We start from the raw sequence: 26,629 nt of genomic DNA, 5'->3' as shown, positions 1-26,629 counted from the left end.
ATGAATAGGGCACAGCATGTGTCTGCACACACACAAACATTTCACATGCAATGCCCAAAATAATTCTAAAATTGGTTTTAATTTGTATTGAATGCATGGAAGAATAAGTGTTTGTTTATCCACACCTGTGATCCTTTAAAAAGAAAAGAAAAAAGACATTGAAAGGCCACCTTTCCCTCCCACTAAGTTTGCTAAGTGGCATAGCCAATTTCACCATTACATTGATTTGCATGGGACATGGGCAAGTGGCCCAATTAGGACAGGAGTCAGTAGGCTTTTCCCTTCACAACAAGCCTCATCCTCTCTCTACTATTACTACTTACGTTTGCACAGTCGCCACACTAGCAGTGGTGGATCAGAGTTAGGGGCCTAGCAGTTTTAAGGGGGATGTTCTCATTGCTCTTCAGATATGATCACCAGTCCAGCGGCTTTGACCTGGTTGTTTCTCCTTCTACCGAGTACATTTCTGCTGATTAAAGCTATCTTTTGGTGGGGGTTCTGGGCTTTCCTCTGCTCCTGCTTTCAAACCTCACTTTCCTCTATCTTTCCCTGCCAGGAGCATGTTTTACAAGCCAATAGCTGTTCCCCGACCTCTACACTACACCTGCTCAGAGACCAGGGCCTGCCATGTGAGAACGTTCCCCTTCACTTTGATCTTGGCCAGCTTGGCCTGTCCTCCCTGCAAAGCTCATTTATCACCCAGTTCTCTTGCACAGAATGGAAGGCACAATGGGGCTGACATCGTTTATCGCGGCACCATTATTGATGACCTTTCAAAGCTTGCTCAGGGCACCGCTCCACTCCAACACTCCTGAATTATGAGGTCATCAATTATCCAGGTAAATAAATGAGGTGTCCAGAGCCCTGACCCACTGCACACCCTCTTTTCCCCGCCACCCCCATTTTTCTATTTACAGTTCATGTTCTTTAGCCACCAAACCAATTTTCCCTCCTGACCTTTTTGTAGGTTGGGAGAATTACAGAGTCTGGGTGATGACGCTAGATGAGTACATCTACTGAGATAGTGAGGAAGTCCTAGCCTATAATATTTTGGGAACCATGAGTCAGAGGTACGCTTAAGGTAAAGATGAAAGGCACCAACACAACACACAGAGAAACTGACAAGTGCTATATTCGCTTTATCCAGATCTAGATGTTCCCTTTCAGTACCTCTACACAGAAGCACTTGGTTAGTGCACAGCCATCTGTCAATTATACTTTTAGGTATAAGAGACCCATTGTTTAAGGGGAAGGGAGAGGTGGTTGGACCTGATAAACCAACTGGACCCATTGCAGTTCTGTAATTTTTATTCATGAGGCTAGGGTACGGGGATAAAGGACAAAGGCATGAGAACAATAAGCAAATGTATAAGGGATATTCCCGCCCCCCCACCTTAGAGAGTGAATCAGTTCAGGAGGCCGGAACCACATCACTGCTGTGTGGGCAGCTTCCTGAAGAGAGATTGCCGTGTAGAGAGGTGTGCGGGAAGTCCATTTTTGTTTATTCTGCTTGTTATGAATGATAATATTATTATTGTTAAAATCAATAAAAATTGAATTTGGAAGGGGAAAAAAGAAGAGAGATTGCCGCAAACTTGGGCTGCGCCAAGGGGATGAGCAGTATGCCAGCAGCTGGGCTAGGCTGGTAAGAATTGTAGACTACTTTTTTCACTGCCTCACCCCCACCCCAGTTGCCCTTTAGAGCAGGGATTCTCAACATTGGGTCCCCAGATGTTATTGGACTTCAGCTTCCATAATCCCCAGTCCCAGTGGCCTTTGGTTGGGAATTATGGGAGTTGAAGTCCAATAACATCTGGGGACCCAACTTTGAGAATCCCTGCTTTAGAGGATTCCCCCACTCCTGTGCTTGTAAAGAGGAATCTTCATCAGATTCCCCTTTACAAGTATAGCCCCTCAAACCACCAAATTGGTTTGGTCAAATGGACTGGACCAGCCGATTGGTTTGAGGTAACCGGTTCAGGGACAGGTTTGTGTGATTTCTGGTTTGTGCACACCTCTACCCATGACATCTTGCTGCTTCAAGTAGGGTATCAAGCAGCACTCCCACCTATTCTCCTTTCCCCGCTACTGAAATCACTCCTCCTTTCATCCCTTCTTTCAAATCTCATCCCTTTCCTTCCTTTTCTATTGAGAAGGGAAGAGGAAAAGCAAAGCGGTTACATCTCAACTTCCTTCTTTTGCAAGCCATCAGTGATAGGGGCCAGGGTGGAAATGCTGTGCTGCCCCTGAGATCTGGCCCACAACCTACCATCTGAAGCAGTCCTCTTCACCCCGATTCATGAGAGGGCTGATCCCGTTATCAACTTGTGGCAATAGATCGCCCTCCCAAGAAATACTGAAGAAGCTGCCTATAGGAATCTGCAAAGGAACACGGAACAAAAACCCAGAGGTAATGAGCTGCCTTCTCGTTTCTTTGTGAACAGGATAATTTTAGTGTCCCAGCAATACATGTTTGGACAGAACACAGTTTCTCAGCCACCAGCCCAAGACCTCATCCTGGGGCTCAGACTGCTTCAGACTAGTCCCCCAAACAAAGCAAATCTAACCATTCATCACTGGAGCTGTACTCTGACACCTTTGTCACATCACACTCCTAACCCCTTTTTAAGAACAGAGTTGCTTAAAAAAGAAAGAAAGGAACTGATATCAGAAGTGGATGGGCTGCTTCTGAGCTGGTGGGCAGGGACTCATCTGATCCAACGTGTTGCCAGCAACTGAGCCTGAACATCAGGCACACATGCCATTGTCAGACTGACAGCAGTGCAGATTTTCATTTGTTGAAGTAGAATGCCCCATGGATTCCCAGTTTTTCCCCTTGGTCTTATCCTTCCCTTCTCTTCAGATGTCAGATTTCATAGAATTCTGCGTTTCATGGAAATCAAAACACTGAAAGTAATGATTAAAATAAGGCTTTTTAGATAGAAGAATTTTATTTTCAAATCCTCAATGTTTTGATGTGCATGTGAGAGAAAAAACATTGTTACCAGGCCATAGCATGTATTGTTTCAAGCCCTAGCACTCAAACAGGTTGAAAAACAATGGCTTAGGCATGTAGAGTGGCAACTATTTAACGTCTCATGATAGAAAGGAACTGGAAGGTCACTCACTGTCATAAATGGCATATTGGTTGGTTGCCAAAAATGTTAATAAAGCTGCTGCAGAGAACAATGGAGGCAGGATGCAATTCCATCTTGGCCCATGTGAGGAGAGTCCTGTCCCCATGAGATGTAAACATCTGGTATTGACAGGTCTGTGCTTGGCAACTCATTTCTACAGGGTGAGGGCATATTTACCCCACAGCCATTGTAGCCCTTGAGGAGTAGCAAGAGCAGGAACCGGAACACCAGGAGGATGGAGGCAGTGTCTTGGAACATTGTTGTCCCTGACAGCATTGGGCCTCCCTTTTGATACCTCTGAGAATAACAGTTGGAGCCGATTCTGTCTCAGTCTGGATGAGGAACACCCTCCTGCCCTGCAGCCTGCAGATATCATTGCTGCCAGCCCTGTGCTTGGAAGCATAGGATGGATTCTACGGGTAGGCTCTTAAACGGGACAGCGGGCTTAGCCCACTCTCCCCGCACATGGGCAGGCAGCAAGCACGTGGGGCATTCTGGAGAGACCCCCGGGGCTGGGAGGCTTGTTTTCGCCTCCCAGCAGGAGTCACCTCATGCGTTGCCATGGCGTGGAGCTGTGCCATGGCAGCATACGATCAACTAAACAGGGTTAGCAGAGCACTTGCTCCGCTAACCTTGTTTAAGGGGAGGGGTAATTTTGGTAATTTGCTGCCAGGAGCTGCGTGGCTCCTGTGGCAGCAGACAACCAGGAGAATTTGGGCTAGGCTCCCTTAGCCTGATCTCTCCAGGTTGCGGAAATAGCTTCAATCTGTAATATCCAGGACATCTCCAATTATTTCCACCTCCTCCAGTGGTGAAAAAACCAGTGTCCAAATATATACCATAGTAACAACTTAAACAACTTGTGGCTGTCATCACCCGCACTTCTGGGAACTGCAGTTTCACATATCCATGCCACGGACAGGTCCTTGCAACCCAGTTTTGTTATCTGTGGTGTGAAAACGAGCTAAAATTAACCTATTCGCGGTTGCGAAGTGGCCAGAAATGACTTCCAGTGTCACTTCCAGCTGCCATTTTAGAGATCGGAGCAATTCTGAGGCTCTTTAAAAAAGAACACTTTTTCTGCTCAAAATTCAGCTGATTTGTGGGTTTTCAGGGGCATTTCTGGACCCTTGAAGCCCTGGAGAGAAAGTTACTGTGCAGTTCTACTCCTATTTCTCCCAGCCTTTAAGGCATTTTTCAGCCCCCCCCCCCGAACCTAACCCCCCAATCCCCATAGAGTTAAGGTTTCATTATTCACGGTTTCTGCATTCATACTAATCTTCTCTCTGTGTCATCCAGACCTGCCAGTGCAAGGCGGACAGTGTTGGGTTCTCTTTACCATCCAGTATTCGCCCAGCATTGGAAATTGAATGGAGAATGTTGAGTGGCAGAGGGAACCCAATACTATCCACCCAACATTGCCAGGTTCAGATAACTCAGAGGAGGCAGAAGCAACAGGAGCATCTCCTCACTGAGAACTGGCTGTTTTCTCCTGCTTCCCTGCTTAGTGTTTAAGGGTTGTCTAAACCTGTCCAGAGCTTCCTTTGCTCGCATTCATACCTTGTTATCTATGCTCCTCCCCCTCCCTGTTTTTAAATTCAGATTGTAAGCTCCTTGGGGCAGGAGCCTCTATTTTGCTTATGTGACACAGTGAAGCCTCATGTGCACTGATGGCAATATCATTTCCCTGTCCCTCACCCTATGGCACCCTTTTGAATTTATTCCAAACAGCATGATAGATCAAGTGAATTGTATGGACAGAGTCTGGATAATTTATTTGCCTTCTCTTTAATGCCAGAAGAATGTGGAAATAAAAGAGAAAGGCCTTGCCTGCCTTATAAGGTGATAAGGTTTCATTCCCAGCCTAGGCCTCCATATGAGCATCAGTGACGGGCCTGTGACTATCAGAAACACTTGGGAAGGGATCTCTATTGAGATGTAGATTTTGACTTTTCATCAGGTGACACGCTTTCCCTGAAGCACTAACAGGAACAAAGCTTTCTAATTACCAGCAGCAATGGGGGGAAAGACAGAAGAAAGGTCAGGGCTTCTGAAATATGCAGTTATGGGAGGGGACAATGGGCTCTCACTCTTCCATTGGATAGATGGGCTTGAAAGGCAGGTGTCAACACTTTCATAACCAGCACGGAGAGAATGATGGATGACTGACCTTGGGCGGTAGTGGGAAGCAGCTTGAGGACAGGGCCCTGGCTGTAAATTTGAAGGATGTTTGCAGGGTCCTCATTTTGCAATCCATTTTTAAAAGAACAAATACACTGGCATCATCACCCTTATCTCACATCCCAGTGTCCTCTACCATTCAAGGACAAGGCTTTCTCTGCCTTCACTACAGAAATGACCAATTCTGTTTAAGGTGGTAGGACCAAAAGACCCATGAAGCTAAATGCAAGGGCAAAACAATGTGAGGGGGAGAGAGAAGAACCAGGATTTCACCCTGGAAACTGCATTCCATCCTGATAACCTGGCAACACAGACAGAGTCCTCACACAGTACCTCTGACTACATCCAGAGTGTATTTCCCTCACTATAGAGCAGGGCTGCTCAACTTCGGCCCTCCTGCAGATGCTGGCCTACGATTCCCATAACCCCTGGCTATTGGCCGCTGTGGCTGGGGATTATGGGAGCTGTGGTTCAAAAACAGCTGTGGGGGCCTAAGTTGAGCAGGCCTGCCATAGAGTGACCATGCCCCTCCACCTCCAGGGATTTAAAATTAGGGGGAAAGGCTCTCAGGTTAGAAGGCATAATTTACAGGCAGACTTGAGGGCTGATCTTTCTCAGAGTGGTTAGAGTGCTGGACTAAGACCAGGGAGACCCAAGTCCAAATCCCCATTAAGCCATGAAACCCACCGGTTGACTCGGGGCCAATGACTTCTCTCTCAGCCTACCTAACTCACAGGTTGGTTGTGGGACTAAACCTAACCATGTGCACTGCTCTGGGCTCCTTGGAGGAAGAGCGGGATAGAAATGTAAAAATAAAATAAAATTTAAAAAGTTATATATGTGGTGTACGTGTTAGCAAAAGCATTCTGGGCTGATGCCATGTGGATTCCGTAATATATGGAATTAACTCGCACAGGGAGGCTTACGAGCAGCCTAACCCAGGCTAGGGCAGCCCAGCCTGGGTTAGGCTTCTCGTCTGGAGCTCCAGGACTGAGGCCGATCCTGGTGCTGCCGCCCCACCTAACTCGCCTTTTAACCCCACCAGAGTCAAAGGTGTGACTGCGCCCTTAATCCCAGTGCCAGGGTTGTGTGTGTGTGTGCTCGGCCTGCACTCACCCCGCGCACACACACAGAGCCGCGCAACAAGAGCGCCCAACTGTGGAAGGATCCCTCAACGCACCATGCTCCTGGTGCAGTGCACTGAGGGATGCCGGAGGACTTTCTCCTCCAGTTCCCTGTTCTGCTGCTTGCTGTGTCGCGGTTTGTGTGCCATACGAGCGGCAGAGCCTGTGAGCAAATATAAATCATGTGCGGGAAGGCAGGAAGGAGCCTGCCTCCCTGGCGAGACTTCTGCCACTCCACACCAGCATTTGTGGTTGTGTGTGTGACCTCAGTAAGACTCCAAACAAGCATAGTCCTCGGAGCACAGCAACAACTTACTATACATCAAGCAAACTCACCAGCAAGGACCCCTGCCCCCACATCACCTGCCCCAAATAGACCTCTGCCTTAGTGAATGAAAATGGGCTCAGAAAGGAAACAGTGGGAAGAGTGGAGAAACAGGGGTCTATCTCCCCACTCTTTTGCCTTGTTGTTAGGAAAGTCCCATACCCCACTGTGTGCAGTTCTTTGCTTAGAAAGTAGCCCACAGGTCTGCAGGCACTACAGTAGTTGGTTGCTCATTGAAATCCTCGCACCACACTTGGCTGGGACCTGGTCTGATCATCTAAAGGGGAAACAGTTGTATCTGAACTATCTCTGATGGATGTGTAGCCAACAAGTTTTAAAAACTTCCAAGGGATGGAAATCCTTCTTAATTCCCTCACATAACATACTACAGCAGATCAACAAAGTATGCATCGCTTGTGAGAAGAGAAGAATTGGGATGTATGGATGAAACCCCCTTTAAAAAATATATATCACATTTAATTTCTTTGTGGAGCTCAGGGTGGCAAACACAATGAGGCTGTTCTCACATTGGGCGGAAACCAGGAGCCAGCCTGGTTTCCCCCCAACATGAGAACCACTGGGCCCGCGGCTGAGCCTGGTGGTTCTCTGGAGGCTGGTCTGCCAAAGAAGCCCTCCTCTTAACCCAGTTTAGCAGAGTGAGTGCTCCACTAACCCGGGTTTTCTGGTTATGTGCCACCGTGGCGACACACAAGGAAACCCCTGCTGGGAGGCTGAAACAAGCCTCCTGGTCCTGGGGGTCTCCTCAGGATGCCCTGGGACTTCTGGGGGCTGAGTGGCCCCCGATCCCTGCAGCCCCTACCGGCTCCGTGATGGAGCTGGTAGTCATGTGGGCGGCCGATCCAGCTGCCCAGCAACAAGCAACTGCTTGTCTGTGGGGAAGAACAGGCTAAGCCTGCTCTCCCCACAGAACCCTCCCAGGCTCTGCACACAGATTGTCTGTAGAGCCTCACTATTTCCTTCATTTTATTTTCACAACAAGCTTGTAAGGTAGGTTAGGCTGAGAGGCAGCAACTGGCCCAGGGAACCTCAGAGAGCTTCATGCCTGAGTGGAGATTTAAAACCACATCTTACCAATCATAGTCCTACATTCTATGATTGGGAAGAGATGGCTTCAAAATCCCCACTCAGCCAGGAAGACAGTCCGAAGGGCATAGCAAAAAGAACTCAGGCAACAATAGTCAAGAGTGCTTGGATAGGAGTTTGTAATGGCCACTGGAAGACAGTGGAGCTCTCCTCACGATCAGTGAGAAGAGCTCACGGGCTGTCTGCAGAGAAGGAGGGTTAAGCTTACCTTCCCCGCAAACAATCAGCTGGCAGTCCCTAGGTGGGTGGATCACCTTCCCAGACAAGCGGCTGCTAAGGCTGCAGCTTGCCCAACAGGTCCGGGGATCGCCTCGCCCCCCAGAGCCCCAATAATGTACTGCGTGATTGAGTGCACGGTGCATTACTGGGATTCCCCCCCTCCCTGAGTATGCCCACCACGGCTGCACATGATCAACAAAATGAAGTTAAGGGAACGCTAGCAGATAGATAGATCGATCGATCGATCGATCGATCGATCGATAGATAGATATAGAAAATATTTGTTAATAAAAGATAGAAAGTAGTTATTTTTATGCAGAACATGCATTCTAATCAATGTCACTTTTTCATCTGAGGTGTTTATACAGGAAATGCAAAAGTCAATTGCTAAGCATAATTTGCAACAACAGGTTAAGGATCACAGAAGATGTAATGAGAAGTCAGTCATTGCATTGCCATCTTTAATTTTGTTATACCGCAGTTGTGTTACATATGCCCCTGATCCAGAGTGCAGCACAAAGTTGGAGAGTTTCCTCTGGCACCCTTTTCCAAACAAAAACTGCCCCTGCTGATGCTGCTATTTGTCCCAGGAGAGAAGCAGCTATTTACACTCATACAGAAAGCTCCTTCCGGGTGGTGAATCTCATCACAAAATGACTGGTGTGTGTGTGTGTGTGTGTGTGTGTGTGTGTGTGTGTGTGTGTGTGTGACACTTCCACATAGTCCTGATCTGGATATCTCCCACAGCTATTTGTTTTAATTAAACAATGGAAACTCAGTGTCATATTTCCCATCAAGTTGAACTCTAAGGCTGCAATTGGATGTCTACTTCCATGGGATTAAACCCCACTGAAATCAGTAGGCTTAAGAAGTCAACAAGCATTGCATGGACTATAAACGATGAGTTGATGTGTTTGCCACAAAGCAGTGTTCTGTGATTGCTAGGATTTAAGCAAGTCTTACATACTGTAAGTGAAAATGTGGACAACAGAAACTGAGATGGAAGCATATGATATGAAAGCTCCGTTTCCACAAGGACTCCAACTTACAGCCATCAGCTGTTTTTAACAGGAGGAAGAGAGTACTACATTCACTAGATCTACACAGTTCAGTCAGGGTGCCCAAAGCTACATGATCCCATTAAGCTTACAGATCAGAAAGCAGGAGACTAATGCAAAAGGAGGCATTTACAAGACAGAGACCTGCTGGTGAATTAACCTTTCTGTCCTCCTTGCCTCATCGCAGCTACACAGCCAACCAGATGGGAACTGGTTAGTAGTTTTTGTCCCAACACTTACTAGAGAGAAAGCTCATTTAGGACTCCATATCTCTGAATTTATTACCAGAACATTTACCTACACACTGAAAGAAAAGACACAGCTAAGAAGACAGCTTGACTGGTGTTTGTGTGTGTGTGTGTGTGTTTGTGTGTTTTGGTGGGGCGAGGAGTCGTGAGGAAATCTAAGAAATAGAGCTTAGCCAAAATGGGATACTTTTGGCAAACACTTCCCTCCAAAGGAAGTGGTGATTTGTGCGGCTGCCAATGTGGTGAAATCCACTCTGAGTGAGGACAACATTTCCTATGTGACATAGGTTATATCTATTTGATAATGCCATATATGACCCTCAGTTGGCTAAGAATAGATTATGTAAACAGCAAGGAGGCACTTTTAAAAATGTGGGGCAGCAAAAAGACAAGACAAGAAGTGTGTGTGTGTGTGTGTGTGTGTGTGTGTGTGTGTGTGTGAGGGATGGTGTTGATAAAAGTTTTGAGGCCCCTGAAAGCCCTTCTTTCATACAATGTTTCATTATGAACATAGTCCCTTACCAAGAGCCCTATGGAACACTGTTGGAGCAGGAATCTGCTGGAGTGGCAGCTGTGGCAGATTCATAATTAGAAGGCTGTGGAGGGAATTGGGAAGAAGAGAGGAGGAACAGAAGAAAAAACTGATAGCAGGTGAACAGTTAGGCTGGTGGAGCCTGGTGTTCCTCCAGCCATAGGACTAAAGTTACAATAAAGTGACTGTATTCCGCTTCTTTAACAATAATAGGCAAGATAACCAAAGTATTCCCCAAATTGAAACATTTTGTGCAGGCTGTGGAGAACTTTTCTGAAAGAGGTTTCCCTGCCTTGTGGGATCTCTGCAGCCTGGCAGGCTCATCAGCTTGAACCTCAGTTTCAAAATGACTGAATGCAGATGTTGGGATTTGTCCATGACTGGCGCTGTTCAGAAGCCCTTTTTCCATTGAAGGGGATGGGCAAGATTGAGAAGCATCTGGGCTCAACATCCACTCCCAGGTGAATTTGCCATCAGCAGCTCTTCTTCCCCATCTCACTCTAAAATGGGACAAAAAGGCCAATTAAAAAGCAACTGGCAAACAACGCCCTCCCCCTGCTCCTTCTGTTCTTTCCTTTTTGTCTATAGCAGATAATTGTGGGCACGCCTATTAATCTTTGTAACTCACTTTGTTCCGATCACATTCGTCTTCCCCTTCTTCTATCTGTCCCCCCGCTGAGACTGGGAGTTTAAAATTCCTTCTGGCTATTAATTAAAAGTAAGCTCTCTGTTATAGTAAGTGTACTTGCCACAAATTAATAGCAGCCTTTCTTAATCAAATCTTATCTCCTCCAAACGTACGTTGCGGGAGTTTGGTATCTTGGTCCACCAGGGCGTGAAATTTAATTTCCCCTACCCCAATTCCTCACAATTTGGGTCAGATAATAGAAAGGAAGGAAATAAACATCCCAGCTCATATCTGGACAAGAGTGTTTATGTTTCAAACAAACTCAACTGACACAGACACAGGGTTTTTCTTTTGAAAAAAGAGTGAGATCAAAAAACAGTCCCAGAATCATCTCCCCAAAGACGTGTTCCATTTCTCAGCCATTTACCTCGTTTAGACGCAGCTTCAGCGGATGGCCCTAACATTTTTGCATTATTTAAAGAGTACAGAATGAGCAAGTGGGTTTTATATTTCCCAACCTGCGTGTGGATTTCAATAGGTTACAAGAACTCCCCCCCACCCGGCTTGCCTGTCAGCTTCTGTGGGCAGATGAGAATGTTCCCATCATGCACACCTGTCACAAATGGAGTTCAAATGCATGCACCTGTAGGAATTGTTACAGGCTTTGTTTCCTCAAACATGCAGCAATCTGCACGCATCCCAGTTGTCATGTTGTCTGCCACTTTGCTTGTTTGGCTTCTCAAACAGTGTAGTGGTTAACAATGCAGGTTGTGAGCCAGGAAGTCTTTGGTATAAATCTCATCTCAGCTTTGAAATCACTAGGAGGGGTTAAGCAAGTGACTATCTCTCAGCAAGCCTCAAACCCCTATCTGCAATGTGAGAATAATAATACACACCTACCTTATTTGGGAAGCCACCTAATAGAGGAGTGGGGAAATGACCTGACTAGCAAGCCAGAGGTTGCTGGTTTGAATCCCCGTTGGTATGTTTCCCAAACTAAGGGAAACACCTATATTGGGCAGCAGTGATATAGGAAGATGCTGAGGGGGAGGAGGCAATGGTAAACCCCTCCTGTGTTCTGTCAAAGAAAGCCACAGGGCTCTGTGGTTGCCAGGAGTCAACACTGACTCAACAGCACACTTAACCTTTACCTTATCTGGGCATTGGTAGGATTACTGAAATAATGCTTGGTACCCACAGAAATGCTACGTGTTTACTTATTATGTCATTGCCTTTTAAGGTACAGAACTTCCTCTAGCACCTATGAGGACTCAAAACACCACAGTAGGAGAGCAGGGATCTGATCCAGTAGTTTTTCATAGCTGAGGTAGTTCTTGATGCTACCTTTTAAGAACTATATAATTCCAATAGTCCTTTAGGGGCTCCTTCAGAGGGTTCAATCACAAAACCACTTATCATGCTCATGCATAGAAATTTAACCTGTGCACTTCCAATGTCAAGGAAAGCTGGCTGTTTGGAACTTCTAGCCACATGGCAGCTGATAATTACCACTGTCTCACAATGACTCAGGAGTTCAGGTTAAATGGGAGTGTGGTCTCAGGGAGACCCGATGCAAAAAAACCAAAAACCCCTCTGCTCACCTCCTATACAGGAATTTGCAACAAATAATGAAGTCTGAATTTTGATTAAAGGAAGCTCAAAGAGGCAGATTATCTTAGTCAAGAGAATGTCAGAGAAAAATGTAAAGGGGCCTTAAAAACATTCTACCTTGCTCCCTTTGAATGGCAGGACTCCTAATTTAAACCACCCCACTCATGTGATCTTCCTATCACCAGTTCCATAGTGGCAATACCACTGGGGACCTGTAGGGGCAGCAGCAGAGGGACTCGTTGAGGGCAACTGGTGCTGGAACCAATTCAGAACATTAAAGTGCCTAAAATACTAGGCACAGTAGAAAAGTTAATTTAAAAAGGACAAACCCTGCCTGCAAGCTTAAAATAAAAAAGACAAGTTGTTTAGGAAAAGCGAAGGGACACAAAAGGAAAGCAGAGGAGAGGCAGAGATCAGAGGTTAAAGGCTCAGGAGAAGAGATGGTTTCAGAAACTGTTTAAACACTTGTGAGGAGGGAGAAAGAGAAAGTGGATGGAGACATGAAATAGAAGAAGTAACCTGAGGCTTAGACAAGAGAAGAGTATCAGCAGATAAGATAAGGAGACAAGCAATGAAGAGATTTAGAAGTAGCAACTTAAACTGCATTTGATAGGAAGCAGGAGTCAGTGAAGACTGGATTGGAAGAAGATGAACATGGTTTTAAAGTTGGAGGAAGAAACATCAATAACCTGCGCTACGCTGACGACTCCACTCTGATAGTTGAGACTGCAGATGATCTGCAAGCTCTAGTAATGAAAGTCAAGAAGCACAGTGAAAAAATGGGACTACAACTAAATGTCAAGAAGACTAAACTAATAACAACCGGTACAGCAACCAGCCTCAGAATTGACAATGAAGACACTGAAGTGGTGGATAGCTTCTCCCTTATAGGATCGACCATCAACAGTAAAGGATCCAGCATAGGAACATAGGAACATAGGAAACTGCCATATACAGAGTCAGACCATTGGTCTATCTAGATCAGCATTGTCTTCACAGACTGGCAGCGGCTTCTCCAAGGTTGCAGGCAGGAATCTCTCTCAGCCCTATCTTGGAGAAGCCAGGGAGGGAACTTGAAACCTTCTGCTCTTCCCAGAGCGGCTTCATCCCCTGAGGGGAATATCTTGCAGTGCTCACACATCAAGTCTCCCATTCAGATGCAACCAGGGCAGACCATGCTTAGCTATGGGGACAAGTCATGCTTGCTACCACAAGACCAGCTCTCCTCTCCGCAGTCAAGAAATACGCTGCCGCAGACTAGCACTTGATAAGTTTGCAATGAAGGCCTTGGAAAGGATATTTAGATGCCATGACGTGTCTGCACCTAGAAAGATTAGAATCATTTTGATAATGGTTTCCCCCCTCACACTCTATAGATGCGAAAGCTGAACTTCGAAGAAACAAGATAGAAAAAGTATTGATACTTTTGAACTCTGGTGCTGGAGAAGACTTTTGAGGATACCATGGACAGCCAGGAAAAGAAACAAATGGATCATAGAACAAATCAATCCAGAATTTTCACTCGAAGCACAAATGACCAGGCTCAAACTATCATAATTTGGACACATTATGTGAAAACCCAGCTCCCTTGAGAAGTCTATAATGAAGAAGAAGAGGGCGACCAGCGGCAAGGTGGATGGACTTGATTACGACAGTAATGAATGCACCACTGAGAGACCTTAAAGGCCAAGTTGAAGACAGATCATCCTGGAGAGAATCTATCTATGTGGTCGTTAAAGAGTCGACACCGACTTGATGGCACTTAATCAATCAATCAATCAGGAGTCAGTGAAGGGGTTGTAACAAAGGACTGACGTGGGCAAAAAGAGATATAGAAAAATACAAACAGGCAAAATAATTAAGTCCAGAGAAACAGGGGCGTAGCAAGGTTGGAGGGGGCCCAGAGACAAGATTTTAAAATGGACCCCTCATGGATAAACATACACAAACACACATCACAATAGATCGTGCACTCACACTCACATCCCCATTATGAATACGGTGAATATCTAGTTCACATTGAATCTAGTTTTTTTAACTCTCTGCTCCTGCCGATCTCCAAGAGACTCAACATAATTCATAGGGGGTGCAACATGGGCGGGTGGGGAGTCATGTGATGTGCCTCTGGGGGGCCCCTCGAGGCAGTGGGGCCCCAAGACGACTGCCTCCCCTTGCCTAATGGTAGTTACGCCCCTGCAGAGAAAAGTATATGATGCTAAGAAAGGCAAACCGAAAAGAAGAGAATTAAAGCTATCAAGCCAGCGGGGGTGGGTGGGGAGAAGAAAACAGTTTTTGCAGTGGTGGGGTGGAGGGGTGGGGTTGCAAATTGGACATGGCAAGTCTTTGCAATAATCTGAATAAAGGGGAAAACAAGAGAGGAGCCAAAGAGCTGGAAAAGGGAAGAAAACAAATTACCATTATTGGCTATGGGAAAAGAATGCTCAAAATGCATTAGACCAAGAAAGCATGTGTCCACCAAAACTGAAAGAGCATAACTAAGAGAGGTAAAAAGAATGATTAATGGTATAAAAAGCTGAAGATAAATCAGTCAAAAGAAAAACCAAACATTGACAAGCAAGTAAGAGATAATTGATTTAGCAAGTAAGAGATCATTACAAATTGCCAGTAACAGGAATACCAGACTGAAAAGGATCCAACACTGAATTATCAGGAAAAAATTAAGTTATTATGATGTTCAAAAACTTTCAAAGAGAGAGGTAAAGAAGAAACAGGACAATAATTATGGGAGGGAAGACAACCAACAGAACTCCCCCCCCCCCCGAATGGGAGAAACGCACACAGGAAGAAGTATAGGTATCAGGAGAGAATGAAATACGGAAAATATATGCAATAGGAGAGGAACAGTAGCAGCAAGAAATCATAATGAGGAAGATGGAAGAGGATCAAGAAGACTAGTAGTTGGCTTAGGCACCAGGAGAGAATGAAATACGAAAAATACATGCAATAGGAAAGGAGTAGTAGCAGCAAGAAATCATAATGAAGAAGATGGAAGAGGATCAAGCAAGCAGACTAGTGGTTGGCTTAGAAGAAGAGAAACAGACTTAATGAATAAATGAAGAAAGCAATGATGAAGAGCAGGAGGAAACTGACTAGGAAAGCAATTAGAAGTAGAAACGGGAGAAGGAGAATGTGAAGGAGACCTTGTTCACAAAAAAGCAGACTGAGAGTTTGAAGAGAAAGAGAGGGAGTGAATGGATAAGAACAAGGTAAATAAATAAATGAAAAACACAGCAACGAAGATGCTGAAAGACATCATCTCGTACTGTGCAGGGAGATGGCAATGGTAAACCCCTCTTGTATTCTACCAAAGAAAACCACACATGGCTCTGTGGTCGACCGGAGTCAACACCGACTCAATGGCACAACTTTACCTTTTACTGAGATGGAGAGTGGGATCAACTGGAATTTGAAGTGAACAAGTTGTTCTAGTAAAAACTGATCAGCCTACTTTTCTAAGTTTTGCTGTCTCTACAACTGGACTAAATTTGGTTCAAATCAAGGTCCACAAGTTAGAAAACTTGCACCTCAAATGTTCATGCATCTGCCATCTTGGATTGGGGTGGGTGACATCATTACAAACTACACCACTGAGGTGTCCCTGTGTGTCACTCACTACAACTGTACCAAATTTGGTTCAAATTGGTTAGTCCTCAGGTTAGTGCACTTGAGCCTCAAAGGCTTTATGTGTACACCATCTTGAATTGGGTTGGATGACATTGTCACAAACTACACCATTGGGGCATCCCTATGTTTCCCTACGGCTGTAGCAAATTTGGTTCAAATTGGTTAAGCAATTCACAAGCTAGCCCACTTGTGCCTCAAGTGTTTACGTGTCCACCATCTTGAATCAGCATGGATGACATCATCACAAGCTATGCCACTGAGGTGTCTGTGTGTGTCACTCACTGCAGCTGTACCCAATTTGATTCAAATAGGTTAGGCCGTCCACAAATTAGCCCACTTGCACCTCAGAAGTTCACGCGGCTGCCATCTTGAATTGGAGTGGATGACATCATCACACACCATGGCATTTGGGCATCCCTGTGTGTGTGTGTGTACACAAATTTGTACACATTCCTGTGTGTATGTAGCAAATTTGTCAAATAGGTTAAGCAGTTCACAAGTTAGCCCACTTGCACCTCAAATGTTTATGCACCACCATCTTGGATCGGGGTGGATGACATCATAACAAACTATGCCGTTGATGTGTCCCTATGTGTCCCTACAACTGTACCCAATTTGGTTCATATTGGTCCAGGTGTCGCGAAGTTGATATGGGGGGTCATATCATGGACAGACACATACACAGAAAGCTGAGTGATCTTATAAGCCTACTGGAAAGTAGGCTAATAAAATCAGAGAGTGCGTGGGACTTCACCATCCATCTTCAAAAGTACAAAAACAGCAGCAATGATGGCTAAGGAAAGAAGTAGCAAGGTTGAGGGGGGAAAGTCCAACAAGAACTTGGATAAAAACATAGAACAGGTACAGCAAAAAGATAGAGTGCTGATGACAATGTGAAAGAGAGCACAGCTGTAGAAGAGTTGGGTGAAGAACAAATAGGTGTCAAAGTGGGAGAAGTGTTGGCCCCTAAGGAAATCTGCCTTGAAGTACCACACTAAGTAGAAGTGACAAGACTATACAAGCAAGCTCATCGGTCTGCCCACATCACCCATCTCCCTTTCTAGTTTTCCTCCCCAGTACAGATGGCTACTTGGATGTATGAGCAACTCTGAACCAATATCTGTGCCCCGCCTCTCTCTGTTGTTTCCTGACAGCAAAGTGGCACATCAGTAATAACTGTAGGAGTACAGCTTGTACATTGTCTGTTGCGACAAGCAGGGAAAGCTTTGCAACAAGGGATGTGTATGAGGTGACAGCCCCAAAGAGGGGGTGGGTGAGTGAGTGAGTATAACTAATGCAACTCTGAAAATGTGTATGACAGAAGAATACAGCAATAAATGTTGAACATAACCACTGCTTTAACCACAAGGTGTATCCAAAACTTTATGCCTGTATATATGTATTGTTCAATCACCTTAAGTGGCGCAGCGGGGAAATGCTTGTCTAACAAGCAGAAGGTTGCTGGTTCGAATCCCCACTGGTACTATAGGGCAGCAGCGATATAGAAAGATGCTGAAAGGCATCGTCTCATACTGCATGGGAGGAGGCAATGGTAAGCCCCTCCTGTATTCTACCAAAGAAAACCTCGTAGCTCTGTGGTCGCCAGGAGTCGAAATAAACTTGATGGCATACTTGACTTTTACTTTTGTGCTTCCCACTTTGTTGTGTAGCAAGAAGTTCCAGTGGCAACCTTTTAATCTTAAGATAAGAATTTTGGGGGATGATAGGCACGGCAGAGGAGTCGGGGCATTTTTGCGCCCCTCAAGTGGCACCCAGGGCACATGCCCTGCCTGCCCCTCCTAGTTACGCCTGTGAGTGCGCCCTTAACCCTGACACCAGGATTGCGTGTGTTTGGGCTGTTTGCAGCCCAAGTCCACACAGAGATGGGCGCTTAGAGCCCAATGCCCAGCACTTCTCGCGCAGTACATTGAGAGATATCTAGAGGCTGGGAAAATGAATCTTGGCCTCAAATGATCCACGCTGCACAGAGCAGTGTGAATTGTCTGGAAGTGTTGTTCCAGATTGTCTGGGCAAAAGGTGAATTGTACCCTGCCTCCCCCCGCAGTATTCCTGCCTGCGTGATCATGAAGATGGCCTCCTTCACTTGATCCAACACAATATGATTCTTACTACATAAGCACACATATTGACATCACACACATGAAACCCTTTAAGAACATAAGAACAGCCCTGCTAGATCAGGCCCATGGCCCATCTAGTCCAGCATCCTGTTTCACACATTGGCCCACCAGATGCCACTGGGAGCCTACAGGCAGGAGTTGAGGGCATGCCCTATCTCCTGCTGTTACTGCTTTGCAACTGGTATTCAGAGGCATCCTGCCTCTGAGGCTGGAGGTGACCTATAGGCCTCCAACTAGTAGCTGTTGGCAGACCTCTCCTCCATGAAGTTATCCAAATCCCTCTTAAAGCCATCCAGGTTGTAGGCTGTCTTCACATCTTGTGGCAGAGAATTTCACAAGTTGATTATGCATTGTGTGGAAAAGTACTTCCGTTTGTTGGTCCTAAACTTCTTGGCAATCAATTTCATGGGATGACCCCTGGTTCTAGTGTTATGTGTGAGAGAGAAGAATTTCTCTCTGTCAACTTTCTCCACACCATGCATGATTTTTATAGACCTCTATCATGTCTGCCCTCTATCATCGTTTTTTCTAAACTAAAAAGCCCCAGGTGTTGTAGTCTTGCCTCATAAGGAAGGTGCTCTAGGCGCCTGATCACCTCGGTTGCCCTCTTCTGCACCGTTTCCAGTTCTACAATGTCCTTCTTTAGATGTGGTGACCAGAATAAAGATGGCAAATGTCATTCTCTCTTTCACATGCGCATCAGTAATCCACAGAACCCATTCTGTGAACTTGCCCAGTTTCATAATAACATCAAGATATAGGGTCAATTGCCTCACAACTTACAGAGCTGGAAGGAAAGAACTCAGCATACAGCATGGCTTTCCACGGCAGTACCATGTCCTTCAACATATCTAGCTCCATGCTGAAATTTCTGTTTCTATAATGTAGCCACATTTTAGTCCAGCCCTATGAATACAGGACTATTATTTGTCTAAACATTGCACTGGCCAAATAACTTTGACTATAACTTTGACCATTTGACTATACAGATTTTTAAAAATATAGAGCAGGTATTAATTATGTTTCTTCAATGACTAATGTTTTCCCTCTGCATCAATGAGATTAACAGTAGCTACTGGCTGAAATCCTGCTTCTGCTGAAGTCCACAGCAGTGACATAAACCAGGAAAACTGCAATAAGTAGTATTACCTTGTCTGGGAACGGGCATGCTCATAATATGTCAGGTGTCTGGATACATTTCATCCCTGAAAAGCTTAACTGAAAATGCCACAACCAGGAAAGGAAATATATGACACCCATTATACAGAACAGAAAACACGGGAATGAGAAATTAAATCACCATTTCAAGCCTATGACAAAGAAAAGGTAGACACCAAGTTCTAATCCACTTCAGATAGAATCTCTAGACATCATCAACCTGTTCCCAAGATAAGTAGTTATAAAGCCACACAGCATAGAATGTTAGCATTCCTACAACAGCAACAACTCTGTTAAGTGATTTCCAAACTGTGATTCAGGGATTCGTGAAAGCTTAGCAGGAGTTCCTCCATGGGAAAATCAGTGACTGACCACCAGACTAAATTACTCATGAGTAGTCCAATTTAAATTAGTCATGACTCATTTGTCCTATTAATGTCAGACTACTCATGAGTAATTTAGTCTGGTGATCAGTCACTGATTTTCCCATGGAGGAACTCCTGCTAAGCTTCCAAGAATCCCTGGATCACATTTGGAAACCACTTTACAGAGTTGTTGCTGTTGTAGGAATGCTAATTTTCTATGCTGTGTGGCTTTATAACTACTTATCAGTCAGTAACAGTGGATAAACTCTGATAGCTTGTTTACCATGGTCAATCTTCTACTCAAAAATGCAACCACAGAGATGTGTTATAGGGGCATGTGATCAGCTCCCATGTGGCAACAGAAAGTCTTTTAAAGGCTTGGCCAAAGCAGCATGTGAACTGATGGTATGCACTAGAATCTGTCCCAGACTCCTCAGCAATGTGCAGTGGTTCCGTGACCAAATCGATCTTGAAAGCATTCCACAAAGAAAGAGGGTTAGAAGACACACTGGCTGACATCCTGACTAAAATATTTTACACAAGTCCTACTGAAATTAAGTAGTCTCTTAAGTAGTAACTCCTGAGAAGTACTACTGAGTAACTTGGTCTGAATGTCCAGCAATACCATCATTTTTCTTTGTATTCTCAAACGGTTGAGAAACACTAAAGCTATTCTCACGAGCAACGAAAACCAGGCTAGGGAAGCCCAGCCCGGTTTTTGCTGTGCATGAGAACCATCGGGAGCTGCATGGCTCCCAGCAGTGGTGGCGCAGCAGCAAGCCCTGCAAAGTAGCCTGCTGCTTAACCTGGGTTTTGGGCACAAGTGCTCCTAAAAACCGGGCTAATTGATTGTGTGTCTGCTATGGCTGCTTGCAGCTGTGATGGGCACACTCGGGGGGGGGAGCTCCCAGTAATATCGTGCGGTGCATTATTGGGGTTCTGGGGGTGGGGTGTTGCATGGCGGCGCTTCCCTGAACCCGACCCCAGAGAGGCCAAGCAAGGAGCGCACAGCGTGCCAGAGAGATCCCAGACAGGTAAGGGATCATCTGTAGGAAGGGTTGGGAAAACCCACTCTTCCCGCAGACCTGCCTGAAGCTCTTCACATGGATCTCTTCTGACATACTGAGGAAAATTACTCAAAGTGGTCCCAGACTGGCAGTGGCTTCTCCAAGGTTTCAGGCAGGAATCTCTCTCAGCCTTATCTTGGAGAAGCCAGGGAGGGAACATGGAACCTTCTGCTCTTCCCAGAGCGGCTCCATCCCCTGAGGGGAATATCTTACAGTGCTTTAAGTCTCCCATTCATATGCAACCAGGCACATGTCCCAAGTACCCACATGCAGCACCAGGACACACATGGCATCCATGCATGCACGGGCACCATTTGTGTGGTCAGCATGGTGTTGCTGACCACGCAAATGGCTTCCATGCATGTGTGGACATCATGTGCGTGCTGGTACTTGGGACATGAGCTGCCCTGGCAGGAAGCTGCACAGAGTGTCAGAGAGCAGGTAAGCAGGTAGAGCTCTTTCTTAAAGCTCCTGCTCGCCACTTCCCTCTGCACTGAACCTGTTCATGCATGAACTCAGTTCACGGACATCTTTAGCTCCAAGCAAACAGATAATCAACATGGGAGGCAAGTCACATATCCTAAGCACTTCACACTTAAAAGACTGGAAAGGTCAAGGGCCCATGCAAAAGGGGAGAGTTGTCATTAAAAACATAATCAAATCCAAGTCTTGCATCAAATAAACGTGTCTTCTGTCTCTCCATACTTAACAGAATGATGAAGATGGCAGGAACTGATTTTTTTGGTAGAATTTGGTGAGAGTAGTGGACTGGAGGGGCGAAAGAAAACAATCCTTGGGGTCAAAGGGAGAAATTGAGTTGAACAGATTGAAGGGGGAAGCCAAGGGAGCTTAGGGACAGTTCAGACCATACTTGTTCAGCCAACAACGAGGACATGCAGTCAAGACGTGTGCGCTCATACGTGCTTGTTGTGGTCAGACAAGTATTGCCCAAACTGGCCCATCAAGTATGAAAAATCACTGTGCTAGATAGATACAGAAACCTTATCCACTGGAATCTTCAAATCAGGCCTAGTTTCTGTGGCTGTGATTCTAAACATGCTTACTTTGAGATATTAAGTTCCTTTGCAATTATTAGGACTTTGTTCCAAGTAAATCTTTAGGATCAAGTCACAACCCTTTAGCAGATGCTGATCATAGCTTTTAAAGTGTAATCATCAGGATTAGAATCATGCTCATTTAGACCAAATTTACAATTTCTTTCTAGGATCCTGGACTTGTTTCTGAAAAAAGCACACGGCCTTGCCAATAGGATAAAATTTGCCCTTAGGCAAAGGGCAAGTATTGAGTAATCTGGAGATCATACTTCCAGGGCATTGAGCGTGTGTGCATACACTCACACAAAATCATCCAGAAAGGTAGCCACGTTAGTCTCATGGCACCTTAAAGACTAATTAAGTTATAGAATAATAAATTGTCTCAGTTGTGCTGACAGTTTTGGGAAACTAGAATCAATGGTGGGATCAGTGTTCCCTATAACAGGGATTCCCAGATGTTTTTGACTACAACTACCAGCATCCTCAGCTGCAGTGGCCTTTGGCTGAGGCTTATGGGAGTTGTAGTCTACAACATCTGGAAATGCCTGTTACAGGGAACACTGGGTGGGATAGCTATTCACTATTTATCTTACTCAGACTTGGAAGACCCAGGTTCAAATCCCTGCTCAGCCATGAAACTCACTAGGTAATCTTGAGGTAGTCACTCTCCCTTAGCTTAACCTACTTTACAGGTTATTGTATGGATAAAATGGCAGGTGGGGGGCTTGTATGCCACTCTGAGTTCACTGGGAAAAGGATACAAGTGTAATAAACAAACAAAATAATATTTAAAATAAAAAGTCAGAAGCAACTATACTCCAGTATGCACTGCCTTCAAAGCAGCAAATCATTGCAAGAAAAGAAAAGGAAAAGAAAGCAGCAAAAATCCACAAAAAGCAAGGGAATGGAGCACAGGGAAAGAGATTGTCTGCGTGGTTGTAATACATTGTATATATGCATACACATAGACACAGGCGGACCTCGTTACTTCGGTCCCGATATCCACAGTCCCACGTATCTGCAGCTGGGCGATTGACACCTGACTTCAGTATATGCTGAGGGGTTAAAAACCCCTCAGGGCTCAGGGGGTTGAAAACTGTGTATCTGTGGTTCCGAGGTGGCCAGAAATGACCTCTGAGGTCATTTCCGGCCATCATTTTGTGGTGCAGAGATATTTTGTAGCTTTTTTGTGTGTGGGGGGGGTACCCGCAATTTTTTGTGTGAAAATATGGCAGCATTTCAGCTGCGGGGGGCAGGCATTGATGGACAGCTGGAGACCCGCAGAGCACAGTACGGGACTTTCTTTCTCACATTTCTTCAGTTTTTAAGCCTTTTGTTAACCTCCAGGAACCTAATCCCTTGATTCCCATTGCCTCAATGCCTTGTTATCCGTGGTTTTGCTATCTGTGTCTTTAGCCGAGAACAGAACCCCGCAGATGATGTCCACACCTGTATATATATAATTCATTACCTACCTACCTACCTACAGCTACAAGTGTTAACATACTGAGCTCAAATAGCAGGAAGTTTATAACATATTGCTGTGAGTCTGAGGTAGTTAACTGGCCAGCCAATCTTTCTGTAAGTTAATCAGTGTCTGATGGCTCTGTTAATAGCTGCTATTACCTTCAAAGAGAGACACCATTAGGAAACTTTTAAGTGTCACATTTCTCCAGCTTAACAGCTGAGGCCGATGGGAAGGTACATGTGAGTCAATGAAAAGAAAAAGAGCAGGCAGCTTCTGGCAGAGAAAGACCCCAGAAGGATTTTTGTGAGAGCCTGGGATAGGATGGTTAGGGAGAACGCCATCTAAGGATACAAGAATTAGTTCTCTGAACACTGATGTAACCTACTGATGTGCTTTTAGGAATGATGTGCTATCTTTCAGCTTCATCCAAAGTTCAACCTGTACCTTCGTATAAAATACACAAAATATTACAAAAACATCATAAGTGTGCAGTAATTCTCCTTCTAAGATAAGCATGAATATAAGCATGCTGCTAACCAGTGTTCACTCTACAGGGATCCCCAGATGCTGTTGACTACAACTCCCAGAATCCCCAGCTGCACTGGCTTTTGCTTGGGGATTCTGGGAGTTGTAGTCAACAACATCTGGGAATCCCTGTTAGAGGGAACACTGCTGCAAACCCATGTAACTTCTCACCTGTTGGGGAACAACCAAGGCAGCATAAAAATATATAGAACTTTTAAGGAGTTAACAAAGTGATGCACAGATGGGGAGAGTGGAGACATGCCTCTAATCTCTAGCAACATTATAGACACTATTATATTGTCAAAAATCCTGCCAGTTCAAGACCAGAGTTAAGGCTATCTCATTCTGCCCCAAGTTCCACAAAGCTGGGAAACTGGAACCTAAGACTGATGCCTTACCATGTGATCAGTAATGATGATGTGCATTGTTACAGATTGTGCTAGTTTACAACTTGCTCTCCTTGCATCCATACCTTTCTTTATTTTTTGAGGCCCAACTCAGGATGGAAAGGACGAGTGCCTAGCACCAGCAAAGATGCCCCATGTTGCCATGCGGGTGCACTGAAGGCAATTTGTGACACTGCACATTATAACTGATTGCGTGGCATGGCTGTTAAGACATCAGTCTTAGGTTCAGGTTTTCCAGCTTTGTGGAGCTTGAGCCAAAATGAGATAGCTTTAAATCTGGTCTTAAACTGGAAGGTATTTTGACCATCTAATTTCCATGGTTTGTGAAAAGGAAAGGTATCATTATAGTGTTGGCAATCTAATATCCCCAATATCACATTTAGTGTTGATTCTAATGAACAATGTATAATCTAATGCAGTGAATTGCATTATATCTATATATTTAATTCTCTAAGGCATACCCGTGGCTAATCCCATGCATGGAAGCTCTTGTGAGAGTTTGGAGAGCTGCTGGATAGTCATAGGACGGGTGGGAGGGAAGAAAATGGTGACTGCGGCAGTGACTGGTGAAGAAAACAGCAGCCAGCCAGCCAGAAAATGGTGGGCAGGAGGGGGTGGAGAAGAAGCGGCTGGCTGGCCAACCAGCCAGAAAGTGGTGGGGTGGGGTGGTGGTGGAGAGAAGGAGTGGGCGGGCGGGGGGCGGGGAGAAGAACTAGGCCGGCCAGCTGGAAAGCAAAAAGCCCGGTCAGCTAGGTGGGGGGAGTGGCCAAAAAGCAGCACGGGGGGGGGGGGAGAAGAGGGCGGGGGGGGAGAAGAAGCGGGCTGGCCGGCCAGAAAGCAGGGGGGCGGTGGTCAGCCAGGTGGGCAGGGAGAAGATGTGGGCTGGTTGCCCCGCCAGCCAGAAAGTGGTGGTGGGCGGGGCGTAGAAAAAGGCGATGGCGTGTGGGTGGGCTGGCCAGAGGCACAGATGCTCTGCGCCCGGCCCAGCTAGCTTTATATATTTCTAAAACAGTTGTAGAATATTCTGCATAAAAGTGGAGTCTTACAATGGTGTGGTAGAACCAGTGCAATGTAGTGGTTAGAGTGCTGGACTAGAAGCAGAGAGACCCAAGTTCAAATCCCGCTTTAGCCATGAAACTCACTGGGTGACTCTGGGCCAGTCACTTCTCTTTCAGCCCAATCTATCTCATAGGCTTGTTGTGAGGAGAAACATAACCATGGACACTGCTCTGGGATCCTTGGGGGAAGAACGGCATATAAATATACGAATAAAGAAAGAAAAATAAAATATACTACAGTATTTGCAACAGTATCTTGGAAGGTGCACATGGAACACTGGGAAGTATCATTCTTCCCAGCACTTTGGCCATAGAACTCTGTGGGGAAGGTATTGGAAAGGACTACACTTCCCAGCACTCTGTGTGCACCTTTCAAGATGGTGCTGAAGCTTGTCAGGGCTCTGTTATTCTTACAACTCCCCCTCCCCCCGCTCTGGGAAAAGCACAGAACTGCATGGAGGTGGGGAATGGCTCTCATATTGGATATTTTTTACTCCAAAGTGCCTCCTACTTGAAAAACGGTGAAGATCACTGAACTATGGAGCGTTCCCACTGGAAGATTCCCCTGCAGCCCGAAGTCTAGGAGTTAGGAGAGAGAAATTAGCGAGCGGGCAACTATGGGATAAGTCGAGCTTTGTAAATAGGTAGTAAGTAGGCTAAATTTCTCTGAGATTACCTGGTGTTTTTCTTTTAAAAAAAATTAGGTCATTCACACAAGCAAAAATTGTATTCTACCAAGGGTTGGGAGCTGTGTGTGCTCCCAATTTTTGTCTGTGTGGGTGCAAACAACTAGGTAGGAGGAGGGAGAAGTGATGGTGTAGCTTTTCCTGTGTGGGGCTCCTGTGTAGTGATTGGGCAGCTTTTCGTCCTACCTTGCATCAACACAGTCACTACTCCTACTACTACCTAGTTGTTTGCACCCACACAAACAAAAATTGGGAGCACACACAGCTCCCAACCCTTGGTAGAACACAATTTTGGCGTGTGTGTGAATGACCTCATAGAATAGTTGTAATTAAAGCAGCCCATTCCACTGAAGTCAATGACCTACTTATTGCAGAAGTCAAGTGCAGTTTTCCAGTCAGCATTCTGACAGTGGGGGGTGCAAAGCAGGACCATTGCACTAAGAAAAGTGTGAGGGGTAGTTCTGAAGGGCTATAGGATCTCCAGTTGCAGGGGAGTAACAGCAGGAGAGAGGGCATGCCCTCAACTCCTGCCTGTGGCTTCCAGCGGCATCTGGTGGGCCACTGTGCGAAACAGGATGCTGGACTAGATGGGCCTTGGGCCTGATCCAGCAGGGCTGTTCTTATGTTCTTAAGCCACCTCCAGCCTCAGAGGCAGGATGCCTCTGAGTATCAGTGGCAGGGGAGTAACAGCAAGAGAGAGGGCATGCCCTCAACTCCTGCCTGTAAGCTTCCAGTGGCATCTGGTGAGCCACTGTGTGAGACAGGATGCTGGACTAGATGGGCCATGGGCCTGATCCAGCAGGGCTGTTCTTATGTTCTTATGAAGAAGTGTGAGGGAGCCACTCTGCCTGACAGGTGAGGGGGGGAAAGATGCTGCAAACCTGGGT

At 45.7% G+C, this 26,629-nt stretch overlaps 1 protein-coding gene and 1 long non-coding RNA gene across 6 annotated transcripts in view; both read right to left on the bottom strand.

The window, feature by feature from the left end:
* SDK2 (sidekick cell adhesion molecule 2) overlaps positions 1–26,629 on the bottom strand; it is a 446,383-nt gene that overhangs the window by 307,375 nt on the left and 112,379 nt on the right. The gene's annotated exons all lie outside the window — the stretch shown is intronic.
* Positions 8,535–11,108, bottom strand: LOC128344839 (uncharacterized). The gene is made up of 2 exons (XR_008316086.1): positions 10,984–11,108; positions 8,535–10,428 (listed from the first exon to the last, which is right to left on the bottom strand). It is a non-coding gene; the product is annotated as an uncharacterized LOC128344839 (long non-coding RNA).

The sequence above is a fragment of the Hemicordylus capensis genome, chromosome 2 (assembly GCF_027244095.1).
Source record: "Hemicordylus capensis ecotype Gifberg chromosome 2, rHemCap1.1.pri, whole genome shotgun sequence".
NCBI lineage: Eukaryota > Metazoa > Chordata > Lepidosauria > Squamata > Cordylidae > Hemicordylus > Hemicordylus capensis.
This window is presented reverse-complemented; position numbering and strand designations above follow the sequence as displayed.